The sequence below is a fragment of the Carassius carassius genome, chromosome 41 (assembly GCF_963082965.1).
Source record: "Carassius carassius chromosome 41, fCarCar2.1, whole genome shotgun sequence".
NCBI lineage: Eukaryota > Metazoa > Chordata > Actinopteri > Cypriniformes > Cyprinidae > Carassius > Carassius carassius.
The window spans coordinates 21,590,100-21,605,886 of NC_081795.1; positions in this window are offsets into that span (position 1 = coordinate 21,590,100).

Consider the following 15,787-nt stretch of genomic DNA (forward strand, 5'->3'; position numbering starts at 1 on the left):
AAGCTTGTCTCTCTGTGAGATAGAGCTGCTTCATTCAATGTTCAGTGCAAATCTTGCCAAACTGAAAGATGCGTATATCTTATGAAATAAAATGATTTCTGCAATGCAGTGAGACAGTTTTTAATGTGTTAGAAGTTATATGCACAAAAACATATGTTAGGACTTCAATGCTCAAGATGGTCAGTTTACAGGTTTCTGAGACCAGTAATGTTAAAATAGTGTTTCTGTTCAAATGAAGTGAAATCTAGCCCAAATCTGCTCAGAAGCTTGTCTCTCTATGAGAGAAAGCTGCTTCATTCAATATTCAGTGCAAATCTAGCCAAACTGAAAGATGCTTATGCCTTATGAAATACAATGTTTTTGCAATGCTGTAAGACAGTTTTTAATGTGTTAGAAGTTATATGCACAAAAACTTATGTTAGGATTTCAATGCTCAAGATTGTCAGTTTACAGGTTTCTGAGACCAGTAATGTTGAAATAGTGCTTCCATTCAAATGAAGTGAAATCTAGCCCAAATCTGCTCAAAAGCTTGTCTCTCTGTGAGATAGAGCTGCTTCATTCAATGTTCAGTGCAAATCTTGCCAAACTGAAAGATGCTGATGTCTTCTGAAATAAAATGATTTCTGCAATGCAGTGAGACAGTTTTTAATGTGTTAGAAGTTATATGCTCAAAAACATATGTTAGGATTTCAATGCTCAAGATTGTCAGTTTACAAGTTTCTGAGACCAGTAATGTTAAAATAGTGTTTCTGTTGAAATGAAGTGAAATCTAGCCCAAATCTGCTCAAAAGCTTGTCTCTCTATGAGAGAAAGCTGCTTCATTCAATATTCAGTGCAAATCTTGCCAAACTGAAAGATGCTTATGCCTTATGAAATACAATGTTTTTGCAATGCTGTAAGACAGTTTTTAATGTGTTAGAAGTTATATGCACAAAACCTTATGTTAGGACTTCAATGCTCAATATTGTCAGTTTACAGGTTTCTGAGACCAGTAATGTTGAAATAGTGCTTCCGTTCAAATGAAGTGAAATCTAGCCCAAATCTGCTCAAAAGCTTGTCTCTCTGCTAGATAGAACTGCTTCATTCAATGTTCAGTGCAAATCTTGCAAAACTGAAAGATGCTTATGCCTTATGCAATATAATGTTTTTGCAATGCTGTAAGACAGTTTTTAATGTGTTAGAAGTTATATGCACAAAAACTTATGTTAGGACTTCAATGCTCAAGATTGTCAGTTTACAGGTTTCTGAGACCAGTAATGTTGAAATAGTGCTTCCGTTCAAATGAAGTGAAATCTAGCCCAAATCTGCTCAAAAGCTTGTCTCTCTATGAGAGAAAGCTGTTTCATTCAATATTCAGTTCAAATCTTGCCAAACTGAAAGAAGCTTATTCCTTATGAAATACAATGTTTTTGCAAAGCTGTAAGACAGTTTTTAATGTGTTAGAAGTTATATGCACAAAACCTTATGTTAGGACTTCAATGCTCAATATTGTCAGTTTACAGGTTTCTGAGACCAGTAATGTTGAAATAGTGCTTCCGTTCAAATGAAGTGAAATCTAGCCCAAATCTGCTCAAAAGCTTGTCTCTCTGTGAGATAGAGCTGCTTCATTCAATGTTCAGTGCAAATCTTGCCAAACTGAAAGATGCTTATGTCTTCTGAAATAAAAAGATTTCTGCAATGCGTTGAGACAGTTTTTAATGTGTTAGAAGTTTTATGCACAAAAACTTATGTTAGGACTTCAATACTCAAGATTGTCAGTTTACAAGTTTCTGAGACCAGTAATGTTAAAATAGTGCTTCTGTTCAAATGAAGTGAAATCTAGCCCAAATCTGCTCAAAAGCTTGTCTCTCTATGAGAGAAAGCTGATTCATTCAATATTCAGTGCAAATCTTGCCAAACTGAAAGATGCTTATGCCTTATGAAATATAATGTTTTTGCAATGCTGTAAGACAGTTTTTAATGTGTTAGAAGTTATATGCACAAAAACTTATGTTAGGACTTCAATGCTCAAGATTGTCAGTTTACAGGTTTCTGAGACCAGTAATGTTGAAATAGTGCTTCCGTTCAAATGAAGTGAAATCTAGCCCAAATCTGCTCAAAAGCTTGTCTCTCTATGAGAGAAAGCTGTTTCATTCAATATTCAGTTCAAATCTTGCCAAACTGAAAGAAGCTTATTCCTTATGAAATACAATGTTTTTGCAAAGCTGTAAGACAGTTTTTAATGTGTTAGAAGTTATATGCACAAAACCTTATGTTAGGACTTCAATGCTCAATATTGTCAGTTTACAGGTTTCTGAGACCAGTAATGTTGAAATAGTGCTTCCGTTCAAATGAAGTGAAATCTAGCCCAAATCTGCTCAAAAGCTTGTCTCTCTGTGAGATAGAGCTGCTTCATTCAATGTTCAGTGCAAATCTTGCCAAACTGAAAGATGCTTATGTCTTCTGAAATAAAATGATTTCTGCAATGCGTTGAGACAGTTTTTAATGTGTTAGAAGTTTTATGCACAAAAACTTATGTTAGGACTTCAATACTCAAGATTGTCAGTTTACAAGTTTCTGAGACCAGTAATGTTAAAATAGTGCTTCTGTTCAAATGAAGTGAAATCTAGCCCAAATCTGCTCAAAAGCTTGTCTCTCTATGAGAGAAAGCTGATTCATTCAATATTCAGTGCAAATCTTGCCAAACTGAAAGATGCTTATTCCTTATGAAATACAATGTTTTTGCAATGCTGTAAGACAGTTTTTAATGTGTTAGAAGTTATATGCACAAAACATTATGTTAGGAGTTCAATGCTCAAGATTGTCAGTTTACAGGTTTCTGAGACCAGTAATGTTGAAATAGTGCTTCTGTTCAAATGAAGTGAAATCTAGCCCAAATCTGCTCAAAAGCTTGTCTCTCTATGAGAGAAAGCTGCTTCATTCAATATTCAGTGCAAATCTTGCCAAACTGAAAGATGCTTATGCCTTATGAAATATAATGTTTTTGCAATGCTGTAAGACAGTTTTTAATGTGTTAGAAGTTATATGCACAAAAACTTATGTTAGGACTTCAATGCTCAAGATTGTCAGTTTACAGGTTTCTGAGACCAGTAATGTTGAAATAGTGCTTCCGTTCAAATGAAGTGAAATCTAGCCCAAATCTGCTCAAAAGCTTGTCTCTCTATGAGAGAAAGCTGTTTCATTCAATATTCAGTTCAAATCTTGCCAAACTGAAAGAAGCTTATTCCTTATGAAATACAATGTTTTTGCAAAGCTGTAAGACAGTTTTTAATGTGTTAGAAGTTATATGCACAAAAAATTATGTTAGGAGTTCAATGCTCAATATTGTCAGTTTACAGGTTTCTGAGACCAGTAATGTTGAAATAGTGCTTCTGTTCAAATGAAGTGAAATCTTGCCCAAATCTGCTCAAAAGCTTGTCTCTCTGTGAGATAGAGCTGCTTCATTCAATGTTCAGTGCAAATCTTGCCAAACTGAAAGATGCGTATATCTTATGAAATAAAATGATTTCTGCAATGCAGTGAGACAGTTTTTAATGTGTTAGAAGTTATATGCACAAAAACATATGTTAGGACTTCAATGCTCAAGATGGTCAGTTTACAGGTTTCTGAGACCAGTAATGTTAAAATAGTGTTTCTGTTCAAATGAAGTGAAATCTAGCCCAAATCTGCTCAGAAGCTTGTCTCTCTATGAGAGAAAGCTGCTTCATTCAATATTCAGTGCAAATCTAGCCAAACTGAAAGATGCTTATGCCTTATGAAATACAATGTTTTTGCAATGCTGTAAGACAGTTTTTAATGTGTTAGAAGTTATATGCACAAAAACTTATGTTAGGATTTCAATGCTCAAGATTGTCAGTTTACAGGTTTCTGAGACCAGTAATGTTGAAATAGTGCTTCCATTCAAATGAAGTGAAATCTAGCCCAAATCTGCTCAAAAGCTTGTCTCTCTGTGAGATAGAGCTGCTTCATTCAATGTTCAGTGCAAATCTTGCCAAACTGAAAGATGCTGATGTCTTCTGAAATAAAATGATTTCTGCAATGCAGTGAGACAGTTTTTAATGTGTTAGAAGTTATATGCTCAAAAACATATGTTAGGATTTCAATGCTCAAGATTGTCAGTTTACAAGTTTCTGAGACCAGTAATGTTAAAATAGTGTTTCTGTTGAAATGAAGTGAAATCTAGCCCAAATCTGCTCAAAAGCTTGTCTCTCTATGAGAGAAAGCTGCTTCATTCAATATTCAGTGCAAATCTTGCCAAACTGAAAGATGCTTATGCCTTATGAAATACAATGTTTTTGCAATGCTGTAAGACAGTTTTTAATGTGTTAGAAGTTATATGCACAAAACCTTATGTTAGGACTTCAATGCTCAATATTGTCAGTTTACAGGTTTCTGAGACCAGTAATGTTGAAATAGTGCTTCCGTTCAAATGAAGTGAAATCTAGCCCAAATCTGCTCAAAAGCTTGTCTCTCTGCTAGATAGAACTGCTTCATTCAATGTTCAGTGCAAATCTTGCAAAACTGAAAGATGCTTATGCCTTATGCAATATAATGTTTTTGCAATGCTGTAAGACAGTTTTTAATGTGTTAGAAGTTATATGCACAAAAACTTATGTTAGGACTTCAATGCTCAAGATTGTCAGTTTACAGGTTTCTGAGACCAGTAATGTTGAAATAGTGCTTCCGTTCAAATGAAGTGAAATCTAGCCCAAATCTGCTCAAAAGCTTGTCTCTCTATGAGAGAAAGCTGTTTCATTCAATATTCAGTTCAAATCTTGCCAAACTGAAAGAAGCTTATTCCTTATGAAATACAATGTTTTTGCAAAGCTGTAAGACAGTTTTTAATGTGTTAGAAGTTATATGCACAAAACCTTATGTTAGGACTTCAATGCTCAATATTGTCAGTTTACAGGTTTCTGAGACCAGTAATGTTGAAATAGTGCTTCCGTTCAAATGAAGTGAAATCTAGCCCAAATCTGCTCAAAAGCTTGTCTCTCTGTGAGATAGAGCTGCTTCATTCAATGTTCAGTGCAAATCTTGCCAAACTGAAAGATGCTTATGTCTTCTGAAATAAAAAGATTTCTGCAATGCGTTGAGACAGTTTTTAATGTGTTAGAAGTTTTATGCACAAAAACTTATGTTAGGACTTCAATACTCAAGATTGTCAGTTTACAAGTTTCTGAGACCAGTAATGTTAAAATAGTGCTTCTGTTCAAATGAAGTGAAATCTAGCCCAAATCTGCTCAAAAGCTTGTCTCTCTATGAGAGAAAGCTGATTCATTCAATATTCAGTGCAAATCTTGCCAAACTGAAAGATGCTTATGCCTTATGAAATATAATGTTTTTGCAATGCTGTAAGACAGTTTTTAATGTGTTAGAAGTTATATGCACAAAAACTTATGTTAGGACTTCAATGCTCAAGATTGTCAGTTTACAGGTTTCTGAGACCAGTAATGTTGAAATAGTGCTTCCGTTCAAATGAAGTGAAATCTAGCCCAAATCTGCTCAAAAGCTTGTCTCTCTATGAGAGAAAGCTGTTTCATTCAATATTCAGTTCAAATCTTGCCAAACTGAAAGAAGCTTATTCCTTATGAAATACAATGTTTTTGCAAAGCTGTAAGACAGTTTTTAATGTGTTAGAAGTTATATGCACAAAACCTTATGTTAGGACTTCAATGCTCAATATTGTCAGTTTACAGGTTTCTGAGACCAGTAATGTTGAAATAGTGCTTCCGTTCAAATGAAGTGAAATCTAGCCCAAATCTGCTCAAAAGCTTGTCTCTCTGTGAGATAGAGCTGCTTCATTCAATGTTCAGTGCAAATCTTGCCAAACTGAAAGATGCTTATGTCTTCTGAAATAAAATGATTTCTGCAATGCGTTGAGACAGTTTTTAATGTGTTAGAAGTTTTATGCACAAAAACTTATGTTAGGACTTCAATACTCAAGATTGTCAGTTTACAAGTTTCTGAGACCAGTAATGTTAAAATAGTGCTTCTGTTCAAATGAAGTGAAATCTAGCCCAAATCTGCTCAAAAGCTTGTCTCTCTATGAGAGAAAGCTGATTCATTCAATATTCAGTGCAAATCTTGCCAAACTGAAAGATGCTTATTCCTTATGAAATACAATGTTTTTGCAATGCTGTAAGACAGTTTTTAATGTGTTAGAAGTTATATGCACAAAACATTATGTTAGGAGTTCAATGCTCAAGATTGTCAGTTTACAGGTTTCTGAGACCAGTAATGTTGAAATAGTGCTTCTGTTCAAATGAAGTGAAATCTAGCCCAAATCTGCTCAAAAGCTTGTCTCTCTATGAGAGAAAGCTGCTTCATTCAATATTCAGTGCAAATCTTGCCAAACTGAAAGATGCTTATGCCTTATGAAATATAATGTTTTTGCAATGCTGTAAGACAGTTTTTAATGTGTTAGAAGTTATATGCACAAAAACTTATGTTAGGACTTCAATGCTCAAGATTGTCAGTTTACAGGTTTCTGAGACCAGTAATGTTGAAATAGTGCTTCCGTTCAAATGAAGTGAAATCTAGCCCAAATCTGCTCAAAAGCTTGTCTCTCTATGAGAGAAAGCTGTTTCATTCAATATTCAGTTCAAATCTTGCCAAACTGAAAGAAGCTTATTCCTTATGAAATACAATGTTTTTGCAAAGCTGTAAGACAGTTTTTAATGTGTTAGAAGTTATATGCACAAAACCTTATGTTAGGACTTCAATGCTCAATATTGTCAGTTTACAGGTTTCTGAGACCAGTAATGTTGAAATAGTGCTTCCGTTCAAATGAAGTGAAATCTAGCCCAAATCTGCTCAAAATCTTGTCTCTCTGTGAGATAGAGCTGCTTCATTCAATGTTCAGTGCAAATCTTGCCAAACTGAAAGATGCTTATGTCTTATGAAATAAAATGATTTCTGCAATGCGTTGAGACAGTTTTTAATGTGTTAGAAGTTTTATGCACAAAAACTTATGTTAGGACTTCAATACTCAAGATTGTCAGTTTACAAGTTTCTGAGACCAGTTATGCTGAAATAGTGCTTCTGTTCAAATGAAGTGAAATCTAGCTCAAATCTGCTCAGAAGCTTGTCTCTCTATGAGAGAAAGCTGCTTCATTCAATATTCAGTGCAAATCTAGCCAAACTGAAAGATGCTTATGCCTTATGAAATACAATGTTTTTGCAATGCTGTAAGACAGTTTTTAATGTGTTAGGAGTTAAATGCACAAAAACTTATGTTTGGATTTCAATGCTCAAGATTGTCAGTTTACAGGTTTCTGAGACCAGTAATGTTGAAATAGTGCTTCCATTCAAATGAAGTGAAATCTAGCCCAAATCTGCTCAAAAGCTTGTCTCTCTGTGAGATAGAGCTGCTTCATTCAATGTTCAGTGCAAATCTTGCCAAACTGAAAGATGCTGATGTCTTCTGAAATAAAATGATTTCTGCAATGCGTTGAGACAGTTTTTTATGTGTTAGAAGTTATAATGCACAAAAACTTATGTTAGGACTTCAATACTCAAGATTGTCAGTTTACAAGTTTCTGAGACCAGTTATGTTGAAATAGTGCTTCTGTTCAAATGAAGTGAAATCTAGCCCAAATCTGCTCAAAAGCTTGTCTCTCTATGAGAGAAAGCTGCTTCATTCATTATTCAGTGCAAATCTTGCCAAACTGAAAGATGCTTATTCCTTATGAAATACAATGTTTTTATAGAGCTGTAAGACAGTTTTTAATGTGTTAGAAGTTATATGCACAAAACATTATGTTAGGAGTTCAATGCTCAATATTGTCAGTTTACAGGTTTCTGAGACCAGTAATGTTGAAATAGTGCTTCCGTTCAAATGAAGTGAAATCTAGCCCAAATCTGCTCAAAAGCTTATCTCTCTGTGAGATAGAGCTGCTTCATTCAATGTTCAGTGCAAATCTTGCCAAACTGAAAGATGCTTATGTCTTATGAAATAAAATGATTTCTGCAATGCAGTGAGACAGTTTTTAATGTGTTAGAAGTTATATGCTCAAAAACATATGTTAGGATTTCAATGCTCAAGATTGTCAGTTTACAAGTTTCTGAGACCAGTAATGTTAAAATAGTGTTTCTGTTGAAATGAAGTGAAATCTAGCCCAAATCTGCTCAAAAGCTTGTCTCTCTATGAGAGAAAGCTGTTTCATTCAATATTCAGTTCAAATCTTGCCAAACTGAAAGAAGCTTATTCCTTATGAAATACAATGTTTTTGCAAAGCTGTAAGACAGTTTTTAATGTGTTAGAAGTTATATGCACAAAACATTATGTTAGGAGTTCAATGCTCAATATTGTCAGTTTACAGGTTTTTGAGACCAGTAATGTTGAAATAGTGCTTCTGTTCAAATGAAGTGAAATCTAGCCCAAATCTGCTCAAAAGCTTGTCTCTCTATGAGAGAAAGCTGTTTCATTCAATATTCAGTTCAAATCTTGCCAAACTGAAAGAAGCTTATTCCTTATGAAATACAATGTTTTTGCAAAGCTGTAAGACAGTTTTTAATGTGTTAGAAGTTATATGCACAAAACATTATGTTAGGAGTTCAATGCTCAATATTGTCAGTTTACAGGTTTTTGAGACCAGTAATGTTGAAATAGTGCTTCTGTTCAAATGAAGTGAAATCTAGCCCAAATCTGCTCAAAAGCTTGTCTCTCTGTGAGATAGAGCTGCTTCATTCAATGTTCAGTGCAAATCTTGCCAAACTGAAAGATGCGTATATCTTATGAAATAAAATGATTTCTGGAATGCAGTGAGACAGTTTTTAATGTGTTAGAAGTTATATGCAAAAAAACATATGTTAGGACTTCAATGCTCAAGATGGTCAGTTTACAGGTTTCTGAGACCAGTAATGTTAAAATAGTGTTTCTGTTCAAATGAAGGGAAATCTAGCCCAAATCTGCTCAAAAGCTTGTTTCTCTGTGAGATAGAGCTGCTTCATTCAATGTTCAGTGCAAATCTTGCCAAACTGAAGGATGCTTATGTCTTCTGAAATAAAATGATTTCTGCAATGCGTTGAGACAGTTTTTAATGTGTTAGAAGTTTTATGCACAAAAACTTATGTTAGGACTTCAATACTCAAGATTGTCAGTTTACAAGTTTCTGAGACCAGTAATGTTAAAATAGTGTTTCTGTTGAAATGAAGTGAAATCTAGCCCAATTCTGCTCAAAAGCTTGTCTCTCTATGAGAGAAAGCTGTTTCATTCAATATTCAGTTCAAATCTTGCCAAACTGAAAGAAGCGTATTCCTTATGAAATACAATGTTTTTGCAAAGCTGTAAGACAGTTTTTAATGTGTTAGAAGTTATATGCACAAAACATTATGTTAGGAGTTCAATGCTCAATATTGTCAGTTTACAGGTTTCTGAGACCAGTAATGTTGAAATAGTGCTTCTGTTCAAATGAAGTGAAATCTAGCCCAAATCTGCTCAAAAGCTTGTCTCTCTGTGAGATAGAGCTGCTTCATTCAATGTTCAGTGCAAATTTTGCCAAACTGAAAGATGCTTATGTCTTATGAAATAAAATGATTTCTGCAATGCAGTGAGACAGTTTTTAATGTGTTAGAAGTTATATGCTCAAAAACATATGTTAGGATTTCAATGCTCAAGATTGTCAGTTTACAAGTTTCTGAGACCAGTAATGTTAAAATAGTGTTTCTGTTGAAATGAAGTGAAATCTAGCCCAAATCTGCTCAAAAGCTTGTCTCTCTATGAGAGAAAGCTGTTTCATTCAATATTCAGTTCAAATCTTGCCAAACTGAAAGAAGCTTATTCCTTATGAAATACAATGTTTTTGCAAAGCTGTAAGACAGTTTTTAATGTGTTAGAAGTTATATGCACAAAAAATTATGTTAGGAGTTCAATGCTCAATATTGTCAGTTTACAGGTTTCTGAGACCAGTAATGTTGAAATAGTGCTTCTGTTCAAATGAAGTGAAATCTTGCCCAAATCTGCTCAAAAGCTTGTCTCTCTGTGAGATAGAGCGCTTCATTCAATGTTCAGTGCAAATCTTGCCAAACTGAAAGATGCGTATATCTTATGAAATAAAATGATTTCTGCAATGCAGTGAGACAGTTTTTAATGTGTTAGAAGTTATATGCACAAAAACATATGTTAGGACTTCAATGCTCAAGATGGTCAGTTTACAGGTTTCTGAGACCAGTAATGTTAAAATAGTGTTTCTGTTCAAATGAAGTGAAATCTAGCCCAAATCTGCTCAGAAGCTTGTCTCTCTATGAGAGAAAGCTGCTTCATTCAATATTCAGTGCAAATCTAGCCAAACTGAAAGATGCTTATGCCTTATGAAATACAATGTTTTTGCAATGCTGTAAGACAGTTTTTAATGTGTTAGAAGTTATATGCACAAAAACTTATGTTAGGATTTCAATGCTCAAGATTGTCAGTTTACAGGTTTCTGAGACCAGTAATGTTGAAATAGTGCTTCCATTCAAATGAAGTGAAATCTAGCCCAAATCTGCTCAAAAGCTTGTCTCTCTGTGAGATAGAGCTGCTTCATTCAATGTTCAGTGCAAATCTTGCCAAACTGAAAGATGCTGATGTCTTCTGAAATAAAATGATTTCTGCAATGCAGTGAGACAGTTTTTAATGTGTTAGAAGTTATATGCTCAAAAACATATGTTAGGATTTCAATGCTCAAGATTGTCAGTTTACAAGTTTCTGAGACCAGTAATGTTAAAATAGTGTTTCTGTTGAAATGAAGTGAAATCTAGCCCAAATCTGCTCAAAAGCTTGTCTCTCTATGAGAGAAAGCTGCTTCATTCAATATTCAGTGCAAATCTTGCCAAACTGAAAGATGCTTATGCCTTATGAAATACAATGTTTTTGCAATGCTGTAAGACAGTTTTTAATGTGTTAGAAGTTATATGCACAAAACCTTATGTTAGGACTTCAATGCTCAATATTGTCAGTTTACAGGTTTCTGAGACCAGTAATGTTGAAATAGTGCTTCCGTTCAAATGAAGTGAAATCTAGCCCAAATCTGCTCAAAAGCTTGTCTCTCTGCTAGATAGAACTGCTTCATTCAATGTTCAGTGCAAATCTTGCAAAACTGAAAGATGCTTATGCCTTATGCAATATAATGTTTTTGCAATACTGTAAGACAGTTTTTAATGTGTTAGAAGTTATATGCACAAAAACTTATGTTAGGACTTCAATGCTCAAGATTGTCAGTTTACAGGTTTCTGAGACCAGTAATGTTGAAATAGTGCTTCCGTTCAAATGAAGTGAAATCTAGCCCAAATCTGCTCAAAAGCTTGTCTCTCTATGAGAGAAAGCTGTTTCATTCAATATTCAGTTCAAATCTTGCCAAACTGAAAGAAGCTTATTCCTTATGAAATACAATGTTTTTGCAAAGCTGTAAGACAATTTTTAATGTGTTAGAAGTTATATGCACAAAACCTTATGTTAGGACTTCAATGCTCAATATTGTCAGTTTACAGGTTTCTGAGACCAGTAATGTTGAAATAGTGCTTCCGTTCAAATGAAGTGAAATCTAGCCCAAATCTGCTCAAAAGCTTGTCTCTCTGTGAGATAGAGCTGCTTCATTCAATGTTCAGTGCAAATCTTGCCAAACTGAAAGATGCTTATGTCTTCTGAAATAAAATGATTTCTGCAATGCGTTGAGACAGTTTTTAATGTGTTAGAAGTTTTATGCACAAAAACTTATGTTAGGACTTCAATACTCAAGATTGTCAGTTTACAAGTTTCTGAGACCAGTAATGTTAAAATAGTGCTTCTGTTCAAATGAAGTGAAATCTAGCCCAAATCTGCTCAAAAGCTTGTCTCTCTATGAGAGAAAGCTGATTCATTCAATATTCAGTGCAAATCTTGCCAAACTGAAAGATGCTTATGTCTTATGAAATAAAATGATTTCTGCAATGCAGTGAGACAGTTTTTAATGTGTTAGAAGTTATATGCTCAAAAACATATGTTAGGATTTCAATGCTCAAGATTGTCAGTTTACAAGTTTCTGAGACCAGTAATGTTAAAATAGTGTTTCTGTTGAAATGAAGTGAAATCTAGCCCAAATCTGCTCAAAAGCTTGTCTCTCTATGAGAGAAAGCTGTTTCATTCAATATTCAGTTCAAATCTTGCCAAACTGAAAGAAGCTTATTCCTTATGAAATACAATGTTTTTGCAAAGCTGTAAGACAGTTTTTAATGTGTTAGAAGTTATATGCACAAAACATTATGTTAGGAGTTCAATGCTCAATATTGTCAGTTTACAGGTTTCTGAGACCAGTAATGTTGAAATAGTGCTTCTGTTCAAATGAAGTGAAATCTTGCCCAAATCTGCTCAAAAGCTTGTCTCTCTGTGAGATAGAGCTGCTTCATTCAATGTTCAGTGCAAATCTTGCCAAACTGAAAGATGCTGATGTCTTCTGAAATAAAATGATTTCTGCAATGCGTTGAGACAGTTTTTAATGTGTTAGAAGTTATATGCACAAAAACTTATGTTAGGACTTCAATACTCAAGATTGTCAGTTTACAAGTTTCTGAGACCAGTTATGTTGAAATAGTGCTTCTGTTCAAATGAAGTGAAATCTAGCCCAAATCTGCTCAAAAGCTTGTCTCTCTGTGAGATAGAGCTGCTTCATTCAATGTTCAGTGCAAATCTTGCCAAACTGAAAGATGCTTATTCCTTATGAAATACAATGTTTTTATAGAGCTGTAAGACAGTTTTTAATGTGTTAGAAGTTATATGCACAAAACATTATGTTAGGAGTTCAATGCTCAATATTGTCAGTTTACAGGTTTCTGAGACCAGTAATGTTGAAATAGTGCTTCTGTTCAAATGAAGTGAAATCTAGCCCAAATCTGCTCAAAAGCTTGTCTCTCTGTGAGATAGAGCTGCTTCATTCAATGTTCAGTGCAAATTTTGCCAAACTGAAAGAAGCTTATTCCTTATGAAATACAATGTTTTTGCAAAGCTGTAAGACAGTTTTTAATGTGTTAGAAGTTATATGCACAAAACATTATGTTAGGAGTTCAATGCTCAATATTGTCAGTTTACAGGTTTCTGAGACCAGTAATGTTGAAATAGTGCTTCTGTTCAAATGAAGTGAAATCTTGCCCAAATCTGCTCAAAAGCTTGTCTCTCTGTGAGATAGAGCTGCTTCATTCAATGTTCAGTGCAAATCTTGCCAAACTGAAAGATGCTGATGTCTTCTGAAATAAAATGATTTCTGCAATGCGTTGAGACAGTTTTTAATGTGTTAGAAGTTATATGCACAAAAACTTATGTTAGGACTTCAATACTCAAGATTGTCAGTTTACAAGTTTCTGAGACCAGTTATGTTGAAATAGTGCTTCTGTTCAAATGAAGTGAAATCTAGCCCAAATCTGCTCAAAAGCTTGTCTCTCTGTGAGATAGAGCTGCTTCATTCAATGTTCAGTGCAAATCTTGCCAAACTGAAAGATGCTTATTCCTTATGAAATACAATGTTTATATAGAGCTGTAAGACAGTTTTTAATGTGTTAGAAGTTATATGCACAAAACATTATGTTAGGAGTTCAATGCTCAATATTGTCAGTTTACAGGTTTCTGAGACCAGTAATGTTGAAATAGTGCTTCTGTTCAAATGAAGTGAAATCTAGCCCAAATCTGCTCAAAAGCTTGTCTCTCTGTGAGATAGAGCTGCTTCATTCAATGTTCAGTGCAAATTTTGCCAAACTGAAAGATGCTTATGTCTTATGAAATAAAATGATTTCTGCAATGCAGTGAGACAGTTTTTAATGTGTTAGAAGTTATATGCTCAAAAACATATGTTAGGATTTCAATGCTCAAGATTGTCAGTTTACAAGTTTCTGAGACCAGTAATGTTAAAATAGTGTTTCTGTTGAAATGAAGTGAAATCTAGCCCAAATCTGCTCAAAAGCTTGTCTCTCTATGAGAGAAAGCTGTTTCATTCAATATTCAGTTCAAATCTTGCCAAACTGAAAGAAGCTTATTCCTTATGAAATACAATGTTTTTGCAAAGCTGTAAGACAGTTTTTAATGTGTTAGAAGTTATATGCACAAAACATTATGTTAGGAGTTCAATGCTCAATATTGTCAGTTTACAGGTTTCTGAGACCAGTAATGTTGAAATAGTGCTTCTGTTCAAATGAAGTGAAATCTAGCCCAAATCTGCTCAAAAGCTTGTCTCTCTGTGAGATAGAGCTGCTTCATTCAATGTTCAGTGCAAATCTTGCCAAACTGAAAGATGCGTATATCTTATGAAATAAAATGATTTCTGGAATGCAGTGAGACAGTTTTTAATGTGTTAGAAGTTATATGCAACAAAACATATGTTAGGACTTCAATGCTCAAGATGGTCAGTTTACAGGTTTCTGAGACCAGTAATGTTAAAATAGTGTTTCTGTTCAAATGAAGTGAAATCTAGCCCAAATCTGCTCAAAAGCTTGTCTCTCTGTGAGATAGAGCTGCTTCATTCAATGTTCAGTGCAAATCTTGCCAAACTGAAGGATGCTTATGTCTTCTGAAATAAAATGATTTCTGCAATGCGTTGAGACAGTTTTTAATGTGTTAGAAGTTTTATGCACAAAAACTTATGTTAGGACTTCAATACTCAAGATTGTCAGTTTACAAGTTTCTGAGACCAGTTATGCTGAAATAGTGCTTCTGTTCAAATGAAGTGAAATCTAGCTCAAATCTGCTCAAAAGCTTGTCTCTCTATGAGAGAAAGCTGCTTCATTCAATATTCAGTGCAAATCTTGCCAAACTGAAAGATGCTTATGCCTTATGAAATACAATGTTTTTGCAATGCTGTAAGACAGTTTTTAATGTGTTAGAAGATATATGCACAAAACATTATGTTAGGAGTTCAATGCTCAATATTGTCAGTTTACAGGTTTCTGAGACCAGTAATGTTGAAATAGTGCTTCCGTTCAAATGAAGTGAAATCTAGCCCAAATCTGCTCAAAAGCTTGTCTCTCTGTGAGATAGAGCTGCTTCATTCAATGTTCAGTGCAAATCTTGCCAAACTGAAAGATGCTTATGTCTTATGAAATAAAATGATTTCTGCAATGCAGTGAGACAGTTTTTAATGTGTTAGAAGTTATATGCTCAAAAACATATGTTAGGATTTCAATGCTCAAGATTGTCAGTTTACAAGTTTCTGAGACCAGTAATGTTAAAATAGTGTTTCTGTTGAAATGAAGTGAAATCTAGCCCAAATCTGCTCAAAAGCTTGTCTCTCTGTGAGATAGAGCTGCTTCATTCAATGTTCAGTGCAAATCTTGCCAAACTGAAAGATGCTTATTCCTTATGAAATACAATGTTTTTATAGAGCTGTAAGACAGTTTTTAATGTGTTAGAAGTTATATGCACAAAACATTATGTTAGGAGTTCAATGCTCAATATTGTCAGTTTACAGGTTTCTGAGACCAGTAATGTTGAAATAGTGCTTCTGTTCAAATGAAGTGAAATCTAGCCCAAATCTGCTCAAAAGCTTGTCTCTCTGTGAGATAGAGCTGCTTCATTCAATGTTCAGTGCAAATTTTGCCAAACTGAAAGAAGCTTATTCCTTATGAAATACAATGTTTTTGCAAAGCTGTAAGACAGTTTTTAATGTGTTAGAAGTTATATGCACAAAACATTATGTTAGGAGTTCAATGCTCAATATTGTCAGTTTACAGGTTTCTGAGACCAGTAATGTTGAAATAGTGCTTCTGTTCAAATGAAGTGAAATCTTGCCCAAATCTGCTCAAAAGCTTGTCTCTCTGTGTGATAGAGCTGCTTCATTCAATGTTC